Source organism: Primulina tabacum, chromosome 2 (assembly GCF_025594145.1).
Source record: "Primulina tabacum isolate GXHZ01 chromosome 2, ASM2559414v2, whole genome shotgun sequence".
NCBI lineage: Eukaryota > Viridiplantae > Streptophyta > Magnoliopsida > Lamiales > Gesneriaceae > Primulina > Primulina tabacum.
In genome coordinates this window covers 17,182,858-17,200,376 of record NC_134551.1, presented here as the reverse complement: position 1 = coordinate 17,200,376, position 17,519 = coordinate 17,182,858, and positions in this window count along the sequence as shown.

Genomic DNA, 17,519 nt, shown 5'->3' with positions numbered 1-17,519 from the left:
AAATGGGCAGAAACTGACAGTGAGGAGTCAGAACCAGAAATGTAGAACCCGTAACTTAGACTACGTATAAGCCATGCATAATTCTAATATTTAAATTAAAGTGATTTTTATTGCTTGAGTATTTAAATTTAATTATTTTCCGTAGCAGTTTAAATTTTTATCATTTCAGTTAATTCATTGAGGCCGGACTGGAGTTGGAGTTTTGAGATAGAATTTAAGATTCAGAAAACATTTCCAGAATTTATTTTAGCTAATTAATAAGTTAATTTAAGTTAAAAGGAGGTTTAGGGAGTTATTTAAACAACTTGAGGTGAGTAGAAAATAAGTTCATTTAAGTTCCATAATTAAGGGGTTAATTTACTAATTTATTTAAAGGATAGGTAAGGTTTTTAAGGGTTATAAATTTACTAAATAAACAACATTTCTCCTTCATTTTTATTTCTAATTTTCGGCTACCCCTTAGTGGATTAAGCAATGATATGCCAACTCACCTTTGACCCATTCTATGTTATTTTAGCATGCTAACCTTTTTAATTATTAATCCACCTTAATTAAATAATACTAGATCACTATCCTAACCTTGTGTTGACATGTAGAATTCGGCCATATGCACCCTAATAAACACCCCAACAAATATTTGATATCAACCAAAATTCAAATTTCAAAATAGGAGACTTGGTCTTGCATTTTCCCATTATATTTGCAACCATTTCCTCACTCCCCTAACCAATAATTCTCCTCCCCTCTCCACCGAAATCTGAGAGAAAATTCAGTGTTAAAAACCGTGAGTTTCATAGCTAGAAACAAGAGGAAAAATCAGTAGCAAACAAGGTAGCAAGAACGCTCCACCCCTCCGCGCCGAGTCGTCTTATTCTTTCGTTTTTCTTTCAAAACGAAACCAGGCATGCATATGTTCTTCCTTGACTCTTCAATCAAGTCCTATTATCATTTTTTTTCATTACATGATCATCATTTTCATGCCAAAAACCGAATCATACCAAAGAATTTTCAGAAAACAAACATGCAGATTTTCGGTTTCCATGACAAGCTTCATGGGTTCTCTTGTTTTGTTGTTTCAGGTGGATGGTTCGACTCCAGGCTCACTAGGCTACATCTAGACATGTACTACAATGCATTAAGACCATGTTGGTCCATTCAAAGAAGCCCCATGCATGAGACAAATCGAAGATGACAGCAACTCACCATCTTTGCCATATTGAGTTTTGAAATCTGTTGTGTGCTGTCAAGGGAAGTGGATATGATCTTGGTTGTCATAAAGGCTATATCCATGGTTATAACATCTCCCTAGCATGTCTAAGACGTGACTAAGTCGCCCTTTTGGAGGCTTGGTCCATGGTGAATCGGTTTTTTTAAATAAAACTCAAGAACAGCCCAGCACCCTTTCGGCCCTCCCCTTTTTCCAGCATGTGTGTTTCGAATATTGTGGAGTGGTGTGGATCTTGGTTGGCCTATGGCCCTTAGCCATGGTACATACCATGCCCCTAGATGTCTAGATTGTGTCTTGGTCAATCAAATGGCCACTGGAACGATCGGTGACAGAAAAACAAGAGCAATGGCCCGACGTGCAGAATTGGTGCTCGGGTAGGACTTTTCGGTTGTTGCTGGTGTGATGCGAATTGTGGCTGGCCTATGGCCCATAGCCATTGTTCAAATCATTCCATTGGGATGTTGTTAAGAGCCTCTGGTTGGTGGTTCAAGCCCCAATGTCCGGTAGTCTCGAAAATGACACAAAGGAAGCGAATGCGCAGCTGCTGTAATTTTGACAGGAAGTGTGCTGTTGTTCGCAGGCGTGTTTCGAGTTCTTGGTTGGCTTCTAGCCTATGGCCTTTGACTGGACAGTGCCTCATCATGTTAGGAAAGTCATGTTTTTGGCGGTTCATGATTCGGATCATTTTTGAGGTCGTACGAGAATTTAAGGTGCGATGTGCCAAATTGACTCTCGAAAGAGCGTTTCATGTTTTGGCCTCCATTCACCTAGATTTTGGCCCTCACTATTTTAGGAGCACTATTTCATCATTTTAGGCGTATTTTAATCATGACTACTTGATGGTTTGGTGTTGGTTCGGGTTGGCACGGAGTCATGATTAAATACGAAGTCGTTAGGCGCAATTGTCTCAGTTTTCGGATTTAATTGCATTGTTGGTCAAGTAAAAGCTATTGCATATTTTTCATGGCATATTTAGGTTGCAGCGAGCCTGGGAACGATCCAATCCAATCAGTAAAATTATTACAGGATATTTAATTATGTTAATTAATTATATTACGTGCAAAATTATTCATTTTGAGATTTATGCGATATTGCTTGTGGTCACTTTACTATCAGTACTTCACCCGATCGCCAGTTACCGGTCCCGGTCGCCAGTTACCGGTCAGTTCAGTTGTACCACCCAGTATACTGTGGCATTAGTCTGATCAGACAAACATTATTAAACCCGGTCGCCAGTTACCGGTCCGATCGCCAGTTACCGGTCAGCTTAGTTCAGTTCAGTTCAGGGACCACTTGCGTAGACCATAATCTCACCAGAAAATTATTACAAGTTATTTCATGACAGGGCTCCAAGGAGCAACCATTTTCATTTATGATTTCCCAGTTCAGTGATGCACGTATTATAATTAATCATGACACGACATTTTTACGATATGCCTCATGACATGATATTTTCACTTGCATGCAATTTTACTATTTATTTACTCGTTATTTACGATATATGCATGTTGAGTCTTTAGACTCACTAGACTTGATTGTTGTAGGTGCTGATCATGTCGGGATCGAGGGCGGGGACCAGTGATCCAGCTCGAGTCGGTAGTAGTAGGACCCAAGGACCTCAGTTCAGCATTTATTATTATTTGATTGCTCAAACATTTTAATTATCGTTGGATAAACTTTTACTGTTATTTCGAAAATGTTAATTTCTTCCGCTGCCATTTTGAACATCAAACTTTATTTATCAAGTTCATTTATGAATGAGGCAATTTTAATTATTTAAAAAAGAAAATTTTTAATTTTTCCGCAAATATTCAAACACGGATTTCTAGGCCTCTATAAGAAAGCTCATGCAGCTCTAGTGATGATGAGGAAGTCAAGTGCTTGATGGCTAATGATGCAGAAGAAGAATCATCTAGCCAACAGGTATTTGATTTCAGCTCAACTGATTTCACACGAGAAGAACTCATTTTAACACTACATGACATGGTAAATGAGTATCAAAAGCTTGCTTCATCATTTGAAAAAATCAAAGCAAAGCAAACTGATCCCATAGACAATAAAACCAAAACTGATGAATCAGTTGATGAGTTGAGTCTAAAAAGGGAATTGCTGAGTTAAAAGCAGAGAGAAACAAAAATCAGTCATTAATCCAGAAGTTGATTCTTGAAAACTCAAAACAGATTGAGCTCATTCAGTCTTGGAACAAGTCATCTACTGCACTGAATGAGATGCAGAATTCACAAAAATCAGTTTCTGATAAAACTGGTTTAGGGTTCAATACTCAAGGAGAAATGTATCCAAATGATACTCAACCAAAGCTAAAAATAGACAAAGAGAAATACATTCACTTTGTCAAAACAACAGTGGTACAAGAACAAATTGAGCCCAGTAAACTGATTGAGCAACTTACTGAGAATATGAACAAGACTAGAAGATATGGGATTGGTTATAGTCAAAAATTCTCAACTGATTCACAAAGTCAGTCATCAAAGAGGTTTCACAAGAACTATTCGAATAGCTATTTCAATTACTATAACTGCAAGCCAGTTCAGAAGAGATATAGACTGAAAAATCAGTTGAATAAAGCTAAAACACATATTGTATCATCTGTACACTACACACCAAGCACACAAAAGCCGAGAAAAACCATTTGGAATACAGCTACTGGAAAGTCTGTTAGACTAATCCAAGTGTGGGTTCCTAAGGGACTAATCAGTTCAGGACCCAAATAGATATGGGTACCAAGTTATATTATGTGTGATTGCAGATAACAGGTACAAACAAGAACTCAATATGGTATTTGGACAGTGGATGTTCGCGACATATGACAGGAGATGCAAGTGCGTTATCTCAACTGATCAAATACAGTGGTCCAAACATCAGTTTCGGAGACAATTCCAAAGGTAGAACTGTGGGTAAGGGTAAGCTTATCCATGATAACTTTACTTTTAAAGATGTTCTATTAGTAGAAAACCTGAAGTATAACTTGATTAGCATCAGTCAGTTATGCGACAATGGATTGTCAGTATAATTTGACAAAAACTCATGTTCAGTCAAAACTTCAACTAATGAAATCATACTAACTGGAAAACGTTGTGGAAACACATATAAAGTCAGTTGGAATGATCAAACTTATGCACCAGTTTGTTTTATTGCTTCCAAATCATCTAAAAACTGGTTGTGGCATAAGAGACTAAATCATTTAAACTTTAAAACCATTGCCTATCTGAGTAAACATGAACTTGTAACTGGTTTGCCCAAAATAGACTTTTCAAAAGAAAAACTTTGCTCAGCATGTCAGTATGGTAAACAAGTATGATCCTCTTTTAAAAACAAGGGCTGTAAATCTTCATCCCGATGCTTAGAACTGTTGCACATGGATCTCTTTGGTCCTATACCAGTCATGAGCTTAGGAAGAATGAAATACACCTTGGTAGTCGTAGATGATTTTTCAAGATTTACTTGGGTTATTTTTCTCAAATCTAAAGACCATACTGCTTCGCAACTAATAAAGCTCTTCAAAAGACTTTTAAATGAAAAATCAGTTGGAATTGATCGAATCAGATCTGATCGAGGAACTGAATTCATCAATCAAACTCTTTCAAATTTTCTAGAAAATGCTGGAATTAAGCATGAGCTCTCAGCAGCCAGAACTCCTCAGCAAAATGGTGTAGCTGAGAGAAAAATCGGACCCTTAAAGAAGCTGCTAGAACGATGCTTGCTGATTCTGGTATTTCTCAAAGATTTTGGGCAGAGGCAGTAAACACTGCGTGTTACACTCAGAACAGATCAATGATTAATAAAAATCATATGAAAACACCATATGAGATCTGGCATGGAAGAAAAAGTATAATTACTTATTTCAAAATATTCGGCTGCAGATGTTTTATTCTTGATAATGGTAAAAATTATTTAAAAGCGTTTCATGCTAAATCTGCAGAAGGAATATTTCTTGGATACTCATCAGTTAGTATAGCTTATAGAGTCTTCAACAAGAAAACCCTAAATGTTGAAGAATCTGCTCATGTTGATTTCGATGAAACTGAACTAACTGATAAGCCAACTGATCAAGTTGAGCTAGTTGATCGATTTACAGATATCAGTTTGGAAGATGATGACAAAAATGAAAGTCATGGCAATCAAAACATACTTCAAACACCTGAACCAGAAGTACTGGACCAATCAGATGTGCAGGAAGTCGTTACTAATGATCAGTTGATAGAGCATAATGATAACATTCAAATACCAGTTGACGAAGCACCAACTGAGACTGAAAACTGTGTTCAGTTACCAACTGAAGAAATTGCTGATACAACAAATACTGAGTACAGATGGAGAAAATCACATCCACCTGAACTGGTAATAGGAAATCCATCTGATCCAGTAAGAACTCGCAATCAAATGCTAAATTTATTTATCTATTCAGCTTTTGTTTCACAACTAGAACCGAAGAAAACTGATGAAGCTCTTGCTGATCCTAACTGGGTAAATGCAATGCAAGAAGAGCTAAATCAGTTCACTTATAACAATGTCTGGAACTTAGTTCCAAGACCAATTCAAAAACTATTATAGGTACAAAATGGGTATACAGAAATAAACTGAACGAGGATGGTTCAGTTGGACGCAACAAAGCAAGATTAGTGGCACAAGGATATAGGCAAGAAGAATGAATTGACTATGATGAGACGTATGCTCCAGTTGCAAGACTGGAAGCAATCAGAATTTTTCTTGCTTATGCATCACACAAGAACTTCAAGGTCTATCAGATGGATGTAAAGAGTGCATTCTTGAACTGGTCAACTACAAGAGGAAGTATATGTTGAACAACACCCAGGTTTTGTAAATCACAACTTTCCTGATCATGTATATCATTTGAACAAAGTCTTTATGGTCTTAAACAAGCTCCCAGAGCTTGGTAGGAAACTCTTTCAAATTTTCTAACTGATCATGATTTTTCTGTTGGATCAGTTGATAAGGCCTTGTTCAAATTTGCTAAGAATGATCACATTTTATTAGTTCAAATTTATGTTGATGATATCATATTTGGGTTAACTAATCCCAAATTATGCGAAAAGTTTGCTAAGCTAATGCAGGATAAGTTTGAAATGAGCATGATGGGTGAACTGACATTCTTTCTTGGACTGCAAGTGAAGCAACTGGAGACTGGTATATTCATCAGTCAAACTAAATATACAAAGGAGCTGCTGAAGAAATTTGGCATGGAATCATGTTCAGCTGCAAATACTCCCATGAGCTCATCAGTAAAATTGGACACTGATCAAGGGGGAACATTAGTTGAGGCGATATTATATCGAGGTTTAATAGGTTCATTGTTGTACTTAACTGCCAGTCGTCCTGATATTGTATTTGCTGTCTGTATGTGTGCTATATTTCAAGCAAATCCTAAGCAATCACATTTCTCATCTGCTAAAAGAATTTTGAAATATCTTAAGGGTACACAAAATGTTGGGTTATGGAATTCTAAAGACTCTACTTTCAATTTAGTTGGATATTCAGATGCAGATTATGCAGGATGTAAGCTTGATCGTAAACGTACAAGTGGATCTTGTCAGTTTCTAGGAGACAGACTGATCTCTTGGTTCAGCAAAAAGCAGACATCCATAGCTACCTCAACAACTGAAGCATAATACCTTGCTGCTGGTAGTTGTTGTGCACAACTGATCTGGATCCAGCATCAACTGAGAGATTATGGAGTAATTACAAATGAATCGCCCATATTTTGTGACAATACGAGCACAATTGCCATCACCTATAATCCAGTTCTTCACTCAAGGACCAAGCATATAGATGTCAGGCACCACTTCATTAGAGATCATGCTTTGCAGAAGAACATTAGACTGGAGTATATTTCAACTGAGCAACAAGCAGCTGACATCTTCACCAAACCATTACCCGAGACTAAGTTTTCTTACTTTCGCAATATTCTTGGTTTAATTGACTTGTCTTAAAATTATTATTGATGCTGTTTTACTAATAAAATTATTTGCAGAAAATAAGAACACAACAATAAATTGGAAATGATACTTTATTAAGAATAAAATCGATCCCATCTTACAGAAGATAACTTAGAACCAACTGAATCTTGCCATTCTGTAATCCAATTATTCAACTCATAAATTCGGATTCTAGAAAATGATTCAGTTGTAGAAATCTTCTCAATCACATGCCATTCTTTCCATAGCATTGCTTGTAACAGAACATTGTCATCAACCAGGTCTGTAACATGCCTGACTTCAAAACGATCAATGTATTTTCTTGATGTTGCTGCTTGAGCACGAGAAGGAGCAGCACCACTACTACTTATCCTCTGCAAATCATGAATTTTGAACCATGTTGACATCACTTTCGTCAAGACATATTCCTCCATCGTTTTCTTCAATTCTTCTAAATAAGGACTTAATTGTTTAGTAACTTGAATATGCGTACTGCTGCATGCATCAGAATTACTTGAATCCGACATATTGAACTGTTATTGTCTCACATTTTATCTCTCGTCTTATTTATAGACAGATGACATTAAATGTTGAAGAAACCAAAGAGTCTCAAGTCAACCGAAGCGTTTTTCTCATTTACCCAGGCTTCTTATTTATCAGTTGTTCATTATCAACTGATATCAGTTTGTCATTTATTACTTAATGCTTAACTGATTTCAGTTCATAGTCAACTTATATAAGTTAGTCTTTAATCAGTTCATCTGTTTAAGTTCGCAATTCATATATAACAACTGATGAAATTTATCATTTGCAGGAAAGAGAAAAACAAAATTAAGCTCATATAAATAATTCATTCAACCATAAACGTTTGCACGGATTACATCATCATATTTTTCTTCTACAACAATTATCCACATTTTCAACCAAGTGGATAAAGGTGCGGTAGATGTCTTGACAAAGCTCTGAGAAACAGCTATGCGCTTAAGGATTTGCAGTTCCTTTCGAAGCATTAGCTGATAGATATGACCATCCTTAAAGATGTCCACCCACACAGCTATGTTCAAGTGCTCCCGCACTTTTTTCAACTCTGCCACCAGTTTGGGAGTGGTAGCCTCTCCAGTATTATACAGGAACTCAAGCTTCTGTAACTTTTCCCAGTAGTGAAGACTCTTATAGAAGACTTCTTCTATAACAGCTTTCCTGGTCTCCAGAGAAAACGGCGAAGCACTCGAGCTACTCGTATCTGCCATTCTTTTTGTCTTGAATATCTTCACCAATATGACTGAAACTAACCGTGTTAGTTCTATTTATAGACGAAAATCATGGAAGCTGAAGGGCCGTCAAAGTTTCAGCAAACGATAATCTTTCTGACCTTTAAATTTATTATTCTATGCACCAATTAAGGGGGAATAATGGTTTCAAGAGGTTAACTGAAAAGACAACTGTTAGTAAACTCTCAACTGAAAGGGCACAGTCTTACAACTGATCGTTCAGTTGGGTATTTCACTAATCTTCTCATTTAAGTTAACTAATTAACCATATTATATTCCAAATCAAGTGACGTGACTGTCTGCTATCTAATGATGAATCTTATTTTTAAAACGTGGAAGCATTTGAACCGTCCAAATTGTACACACGCTTACAGCACACGTACACACGTTTTTATTCAAAATTTTGATGGACTGACACGTGTCCAGAATTTAAACAGTCGCATACATATAAATAATTCCCCGCTTCAATTCAGTTTTCTTTCTTACGCGTACATCATCTCTCAGAGCAAACTTATACACTCAGAGCTTGAATTTCGCAAAATCTCAGGTTTCCTTACTCTCAGCAATGGCAAATCAGATCCCTGCTCATATATTGAACGCTATGGCTATCAACTTTGAATCAGTTTTATCAGTCGAAGAAGTCGATGTGAAAAATGTATTTCTGAAGCTTGAATCAACTGGGCTGAGGATATTCTTGGGGCAATACTCGCAGGAGATTTACCCAAAAGAACTCCAGGACCTCTACTCAAATGGATATATCAACTCTGATGGAAGCATCATTTCCACTATTAATGGTTAGTTGGTGACCATTTCTGAAGATTCTTTCGGAGAAATCTTTTCATTACCTTCTGATGGACTGGTACACCTTGCTGATGTTAAAGCATCAGATATTGAAGAAATGCAAACTGCATTCTCTGCTGATGGACGGAAAATTAAAGTTTCCGATCCTAAGAAGGAACTGAAGCATGAGGTTCAGTTGCTGGCTGATATCGTAGCCAAAGGGTTATTGGCTAAGGCAGGATCGTATGCCGCCCTGACTTTGGAAAAGTTTCAAGCTATTACGGTTATTATGGCTGGAAGAAAATTCAACTGGAAGCAACTTATTTTCAGTATCTTGAAGAATATGTTTTCCTCCACCAAGCAATCCAAAGGATTTGCATTGCCGCTGAGCTATTTGATGAAAGTCAAAGGGTTGGTGGCTGATGATTCGGAGCGATTATCTAAATTCAAAATTTTCAATGGGAAAAATGTTCTGCCATCCAAGACTAAATTAGATATATCTCCTAATCAGTTCGTGAAGATCAAAAAGGAGATTGGAACGCAATAGGCTGCTCCAAAATCAGTTAAACAGACCAAGACATTGGCTCAACTGAAGACAGTTAAAAGAAAACTGATTATCAGTGAATCCGATTCCGAGAAGACGCCCTCTCCAAAAGTTGCCAAGAAACCACGAACACAAAGGAAAAAATTACCAACCACAGTAGAATCTATTCTTACTGAAAGGCTGAAATCTTCGGATGCCCAACAGCCTATCAAAGCAGTTCCTCTGAAGATCATCCCACCAGAAATCTCAGCTGGTGCAACAAAGGAAACAGTTAGGATCAAAGCTCCTCTAATCCATATCAATCGTCCTGCTGTTCTAGCACCTGCCAGACCCAAAGGTATAAAGATTATAGAATTGGTGGATACTACTCGTACTGGATTGGAAATTCCACACATCCTCAGTACTGAAAAAGGCAAGGGCAAATTGATAGAAGAGCCCAGGCCATCCAATTCCATTCAAACTCATATTGACCTTGTTTGGGAACATGTTAATAATTTTGCAGCATCAAAACTTCAATCCTATGATGCCTGGACCGCTTACAGAACTCAGATTTTTGCTAAGCAGCTGAAAAAGAAATCTCAGCTGAACAAGTTTATCAAACTGAAAGCAATTGTCCTCAAGATGGTCAAAGCTGCCACAATTGTTCAGGCTTTGGAAAGGAAAACCTATTTTTTTTGACCAAATTCGAGCTAAGAAGCTATCTCAACTGCTTGAGAAATTGAAGGCAAACTACATTCCCACCAATCCAACAGCTTATAATGATCGAGCTGTGATCACTCAGCTAGATACAGATCTTACTAGTTTGCAAGCTCAGATAAAAGTGTGGGAAATGGATCAGGAGTTAGTTCTTCCTCAGGAAGCCTCTGAAGAAGAAGAAGAAGAACCCTCCTCTCAGCAGAAAGAGCCACCCTCAGAACAAACTATTGTTACAACTGAAGAAACAGTTCAGGATGTGCCACAATCATCTGCTGTGGAACATCAGCTGTACTCTGAAGCCGAGTTGAATTTTGCCAACATTGATGAAATTATTCAAGCAGTGGTGACAGAATCTGTTATTTATGAACCTTTATCAGTTGATCACTCCGCTGATCAAGCAGGTGAAGAGAATGCCATCTTAACTGAAGAGCCAGTTAAGGCCGCCATTTCTGAACCAAATGATCCAAGAATGATGTCTGCTCAATCACCAGATCACCATATTGCTGAGAATCTGGAGGCTCTGTTGCCCACTTCTGACAATCCTCCAACTAAAGAGTCAGCTCGAATCTCAGATGACTATCTAGCAGAAGCATCAGTTCATGACTCACTAGCTGAAGATCCTGCAAACTCTCACATTCACCAGGAAAGCTCAAATGCTGAACAACATCAGTCTTCACCTCATCTGTTCCAAGTGGCAGTAACTGAAACAGATGTTCCAGAACCGAATATTGCTTAAACAATGATATCTGAAAGAACCATGGTGGTTTTTGATCAAGTCTCACAGGAAGCTGGAGCGTCGGATCAGCCAAATCTTAACTCCGCCAAAGATCTTGATTTTGTTGTTGCATAAATTCAGGAAATTCAGCATGATATACATAGAGTAATTAATGATCTGTACAAGATTCAGCATACTCAATTAGAACATTCTCTGAAGCTAGAACATTCTGAGGCATTCAACTCAGAGAAACTGAAAGCAATTCTAGAAGCCTTAAACTCTCTGTTTCAATCAATAGAAGCAATTAAGAAGAACAAAGGTTTAGCTGAGAGTCTCTCCATCACTCAAGACGTTATCAGCAAACGAGTTGAGCGATTGGAAACTTCTGTTTCTAATAAAATGGAATTACTACAGACTCTTTTACAATCTGCTGTCTCAAGTATCTCCTCAGATGTCAAAATTATTTCCACTGACGTTCGAAGATTATCTGAGAAGATGAATTTGTTTGACAAAAAGGGGGAAGAAATCAAAGAACATCTTGAAAAGCAGCAGAAGAAACCATCTTGTTAAAAAGCAGTTAATCAAATTATTAGATTCAGCTGTTATTGAATCAAGACCTCTATCAGTTCAAGAAATTCAGATCTTATTTTATCCACATAAAGTTCAGTATTCAGTTTTTATTATTTGCTAAGTTTTGTCAAACACCATAAAGGGAGAAATTGTTGAAAACCAGACTCTAAATTCTGGAGTTTGACAAACTGATCAACCAACTGATACGCGCGATTATATTCAGCAACTGGACTTAACAACTGAAATCAGCTGATCTAATAAAGAAAACTGATCAGTTGGAAACCGATCAATTGATACATTCAGCCGTCTGCTTTTAAGCTAAGCATCCTTCAACTGAACATGTCTCGGAAAAGAACACTCCACCGACAAAGAGACATAGAAGACTGCAACTGAATATGAAACGCCGCACTTCAATCAATAAAGCTTAGAACAACGCATTTCGGCTAAAGCAGTTAAGACGCCGCATTACAATAAATGAAGCAAACAATGCCCAAGAAATAATGAAGTGGCAATCAACGGATACAAAGATTCAAATATATCTCAAGTTACCGTTGGAAGGGAAGCTTATAAATATGACAGAAGAACAGCTGAAAAAAAGAGAGAGAGATCACTCTATTCAAAGCTTGCTGTTACTCTGCCAAAATCCTAGCTCACTCTTACTTGGTTTATTCGTAGCAGTCAAGGCTACAATTTGAGCTCACTAGCACTTTGTAGTATTCGTTAAATTCGATATTGCTAAGATCAGTTACGCACTGAGAACATTTTGTAATACTAAGAGTTTCAGTTTTTGGCAGTGGTAAGTCCAAACTGAAGTGGGTCAGTACAAATCTTGTATTCGATCAAAGTCTTTTAATGGAAATCCTATCCTTGAGATAGAAGGGGTGACGTAGGAGTAATTGAAATCTCCGAACATCCAGAAACAATCCTTGTGTATTCTATTTCAGTTTTGTATTCAATCTGTCAGTCAGTTACTTTCCGCAACTACTTTAGTTTAACTGATTGTCATTGACCAGCAAGATTCCGAGAATCAGTTTGTCACCAAACTGAACTCAAAATTCGAAAAGATCAGTTTTAATTGTGAGTGTTTATTCAACCCCCCCTTCTAAACATTCTTGATACGTTAATCTATCCTATCAGCTTTCCCATTGGGCGGTCTAATAGATACTGACCTACGCAGAAAATCAATAGTAGCCCCATTCAGTGTGAGACAATCCAGGCTCAAAATAATATTGAACTCAGTCATTGGTAATACAATAAGGTCCTCCTTGTTTAACATTCTTTTGCACTTTGAGTTCCACATCCTTAACCACGCTTGTAGAGATCATATGTTCACCAGAAGGCACTATAACTCTAAATCATGACTCTGCGTCCACTAGTAAGGTTCCCAATTTATTCACGAAGGATTTATACATGAAAGAATGCGTAGCTCCATAATCTAGCAAAATGTAAGTAGTTACGCTCGCTAATAAAATTTGTCCTGATAATATTTGCATTATACTCGATTAAGGCCGTAATATTTAGAAATTTCATATCATCTAGGCCCTTCTAATTTCCCATATTAGTATTTCAACACCTTAAATTTTGAAAACTGCCAATTGACCCCTTAAATTTCAAAAATTTGCAATTTAGTCCTAGGGAGTTTCAAATTTTACTATTTCAACCCCTTAAAGATTTTCGAATTATACTAAGTTTTCCCTCAATGATTTTCGAGAATTGCTATTTTGTAAGGGCCCGTTATCCTAATCACGATTTATTAACATGCAATCTTGATTAATCAGTAAACAGCGGAAAAGTAAGTTAAAAATGTGCGTTTGGGCCTATAAAAATTTTGGCATTACCTTACCGTAAATAGAACATACCAGAAAATCAAATACTCAAAATAAACAACATATTCCATCAATGAACACAACATTATAAACATGTGTCACCCAGACACGATCATGACATACACAAACTAAAATATCATAGAGCCGACAAGGCTTGATAATACCATAATACAATCCTCCAAATATATACATATAGTATCTGGGAGACATCAACAACATGCAGTACCTAAATACAATTGAGTCTACTCTCAAGGAGCTCTGGTACTTCCTGAGGCTCTCTCTCGAGCACCTGAGGTCGAACCACCTGTCATGTCCACACACAAAAGACACGACAGCCCCCTCTCGGGGGTAAGCAACCCCAGTACGAGACATCAAGAAACCACGATATATGACATAGAAATGCAATGATGCCATGCATGAATATGTGCAAGATATCAGGATATCAGAAGTCAAATGATCGATATCAACAATCATACATATATACTCGAGCTGGTCCACGACTCAGCGGACCGTGCCTCGGATATGGCCCAGCCTCGAAGCCAGCAACTACCTAAGCCGGATCGAATCAAGGTAGCCCAACATCTTCAGGACACCCTATCATATCATACATATATAATGGATCTCAACCGAAATATAACTGGATCTCAATAACAGATAGGCTCAATATGATATGTTCAGTGGTATTGATGTGTCTAACTAAAATAAAATATATGTGAACAAAACAAATATTTTATTTTATTTTGCACATCAATTAGCAACTGATAATATGCGAGTCAACATATAATAACACATAAATCAACCAATAGCAAATAAATCATACACATGATCATCAGATGCCTCTGTAAGACATCGTGAAAATAACTGATCTCTACGTACCTCAACTAATTTAACTGTAATTTAAATCCTCAAAAAAGTCCTGGAATTGTCAACTCAGACAAATCACCTGAATATTAATTTAAATGGTCTTATTATCATATAAAAATTCCACAACCATTTAAATTCACTAAAAATCCAATTTTAACTATTTAGGCATTTTAAATTCCTTAAATTCCAATATTCGACTAAAATGCCTAAAATCAATTAATTCTATTTTAATTCGTCGCAAAATATTCTTTTTAGATTTAAATGACGTTAAAATAATATTCAAGCGACTAACTTTCCTACTTTCCCAAACTTTGCACTTTATATCAAAGTTTTGCATAATAATTTCCAACAATTATAAGTAACAATTCTAAAGCATCGAACTAGTTGATACTCGATTTATTTATCTCACTAATTCAAATATATCTTGTTAAATATTCTGAAATTTGTTCAATACCTCGAATGAACTCAAAATTTGATATCAAATTTAACTAAAAATGGAGCAACCCTTAAACAATTTCTGGAATTATAATATATACCTCAATATATATACCAAAACGAAGCCTATGACCCAAATAACAAAAGCCCTCAATCAATTTCCGAACTCCGGCGACGTACGACGACGATTCAACGGAGAAAGGGGCGGCGGGTTTCCGAGAATCTCGATTTTTCCTATCAAAAGTGGTATCAACGGAAAGCTTACGTCGAGAGCTTTCCAACTGTATATTTACTTAAAATTTTCGGCGACCGGTGACGGAGATACTGTCGATCAAGTCTAACGAAAATTGTGAAAATTTGAAGAACAGAAACTACGGGAGACATGCGCGGTTTCCGAGAAAGAATCAGGATGATTATGAATTATCATTTTATATAATATTATTATTATATATATATTAATATTATATATGTGTTTATCTTTTCTTCTTTTGGGGTTCGAAATTTGACCCGATCTATTTTATTTCAACTATCGTGTATATAAAATTTAGATATGCATTTTAATATTGTCTATAAATCGACGTTTTCTAATACATACTTTAAACACACTATTTAATTATTTGACTTAATTATTTTAAATTCCTCAATTTAAAATAATTATTCTTAATTATCACCAAATAACATATGCTTAAATCGGGTCATTACATATTTAGTACTTTAAATTTTCAATCTTCTACAATTTGATCCAAATAATTAGTGTTTGGAAGAATTCAATTCCTTAGACCCTATAATTTGAAACATGCAATTCTAAGTCATTAAGTTCCATGCAACTCAATTCAATTATAGCTATCATGCTTTCAAGAAATAAGGCAATTTCAAATGCTTGAATTGTCGGAGTACCTGTAATAAGCTTAGTGTGTGGCTCCTCTTGCTCAACATGCTTCACATAAGCCCTTCAGTTGTGGGTTGCTTAAGCTTTGAGTAATCACCAGCCTTATGCCCCATTCCCCCGCACTTGAAGCACTTGTAGGTGTCGCACATGCACTTGCCATAGTGATGGCGATCGCACTCCTTTCAAAGTGGCTTCTCAGCAGTCTTCGTGACGTTTTCTCTAGGTTGCTGTCCTTGTGATTTGTAATGTCCTTCCAGCTGAGATTAGTGATTCGAGCTTGCAGTGTATGCTAGGAGCGAGGCTCATAATCTTTCTACTATTACAGTTCAGTCGACCCTGAGGGATAGAATCCACGAAAGTCAGTCTTCCGATGAGCAATTATTGAAATAGAGAATGAGAGAAGAATCTAAAATTCAGAAGCTGTATTCGGAGGACGGTGGCATAGTTCGATATTTAGATAGACTTTGGGTTCCTAGTGGTGATTCACTGAGAGAAGTTTTTATGAAAGAAGCCCATAATACTCCGTACTCCATTCATCCTGGAAGTACAAAGATGTATAAGGATTTGCAATCGCTATATTTGTGGCCGGGCATGAAACGAGACATCCTGCATTTTGTGTCCGAGTTTTTGACATGCCAGCAAGTTAAGGCAGAACACCAGAGGCCAGCCGCGAAGCTTAAGCCACTCCCTATTCTCGAGTGAAAATGGGAAATATCACGATGAATTTTTTAGTGGGATTGCGAAGAACTATCACGATATTCAATGTCATTTAAGTGATTCGAGCTTACAGTGTACGCTAGGAGCGAGGCTCATGATCTTTCTACTATGACAGTTCAGTCGACCCTGAGGGATAGAATCCGTGAAGGTCAGTCTTCCAATGAGCAATTATGGAAATTGAGACTGATAGACGAATCTAAGGGTCGGAAGTTGTATTCAAAGGAGGATGGCAAAGTTCGAGATCGAGATCGACTTTGGGTTCCTTAATAAAATGTAGGAATTTTAATAAGTAATAAACTTTGTGCTCAAGAAATGTATGCACTCGAGCAACAATCAAATTTAAGTAAAATGTAGAAATTTTATTAAGTAATAAACTTTGTTTTGAGCTGGGTATAACCCTAGGAGCAATCAAAATTAAGAAAAATTCAGAAATTTTTACTAAGTAATAAACTTCATTCTTGTAAGGCTCGAGATTTATTAGTCTTCATTGATGTGATATTCGGAAGATATGAGTATGCATGACATGATATGAGAGGCACTGAATGAGATTATGAAGGGTTGCATAAAGTTTAGACCGCACCCGCGCTACGAACAAGACCGCACCCGCGGTTGATGGACAGAGAGTTGGAGATTATTTACAGAAGTGACACCGCACCCGTGGTGAAGAAGTACCGCACCCGCGGTGCATGGCCAGTAGGGTAGGAAATTTTATGCGAAGCAATTCGTCGAATGTTGGAAAATGAAAAGTGGTGCCGAAGCTTAAGCGCACCCGCGGTCTAGACGGAGCGCACCCGCAGTGCCCTGTGCGAGAAAGCCACCCTTGATTCTTAGGTTGACACATGGCATATATATATATATATATATATATATATATCCACTTGGGCTGAGTTATTCTTCTTCATTTCCTAAGAAGAGAACCGAGAGTTATTCCAAAAAGAGGTGAAAGGCTTCTTTCATTTTAGAATTGAGCTTGTGCAAGATTTAGCCATCCAAACTTTAATCCAAGTTGAGATTCTTGTTCCTCTTGACA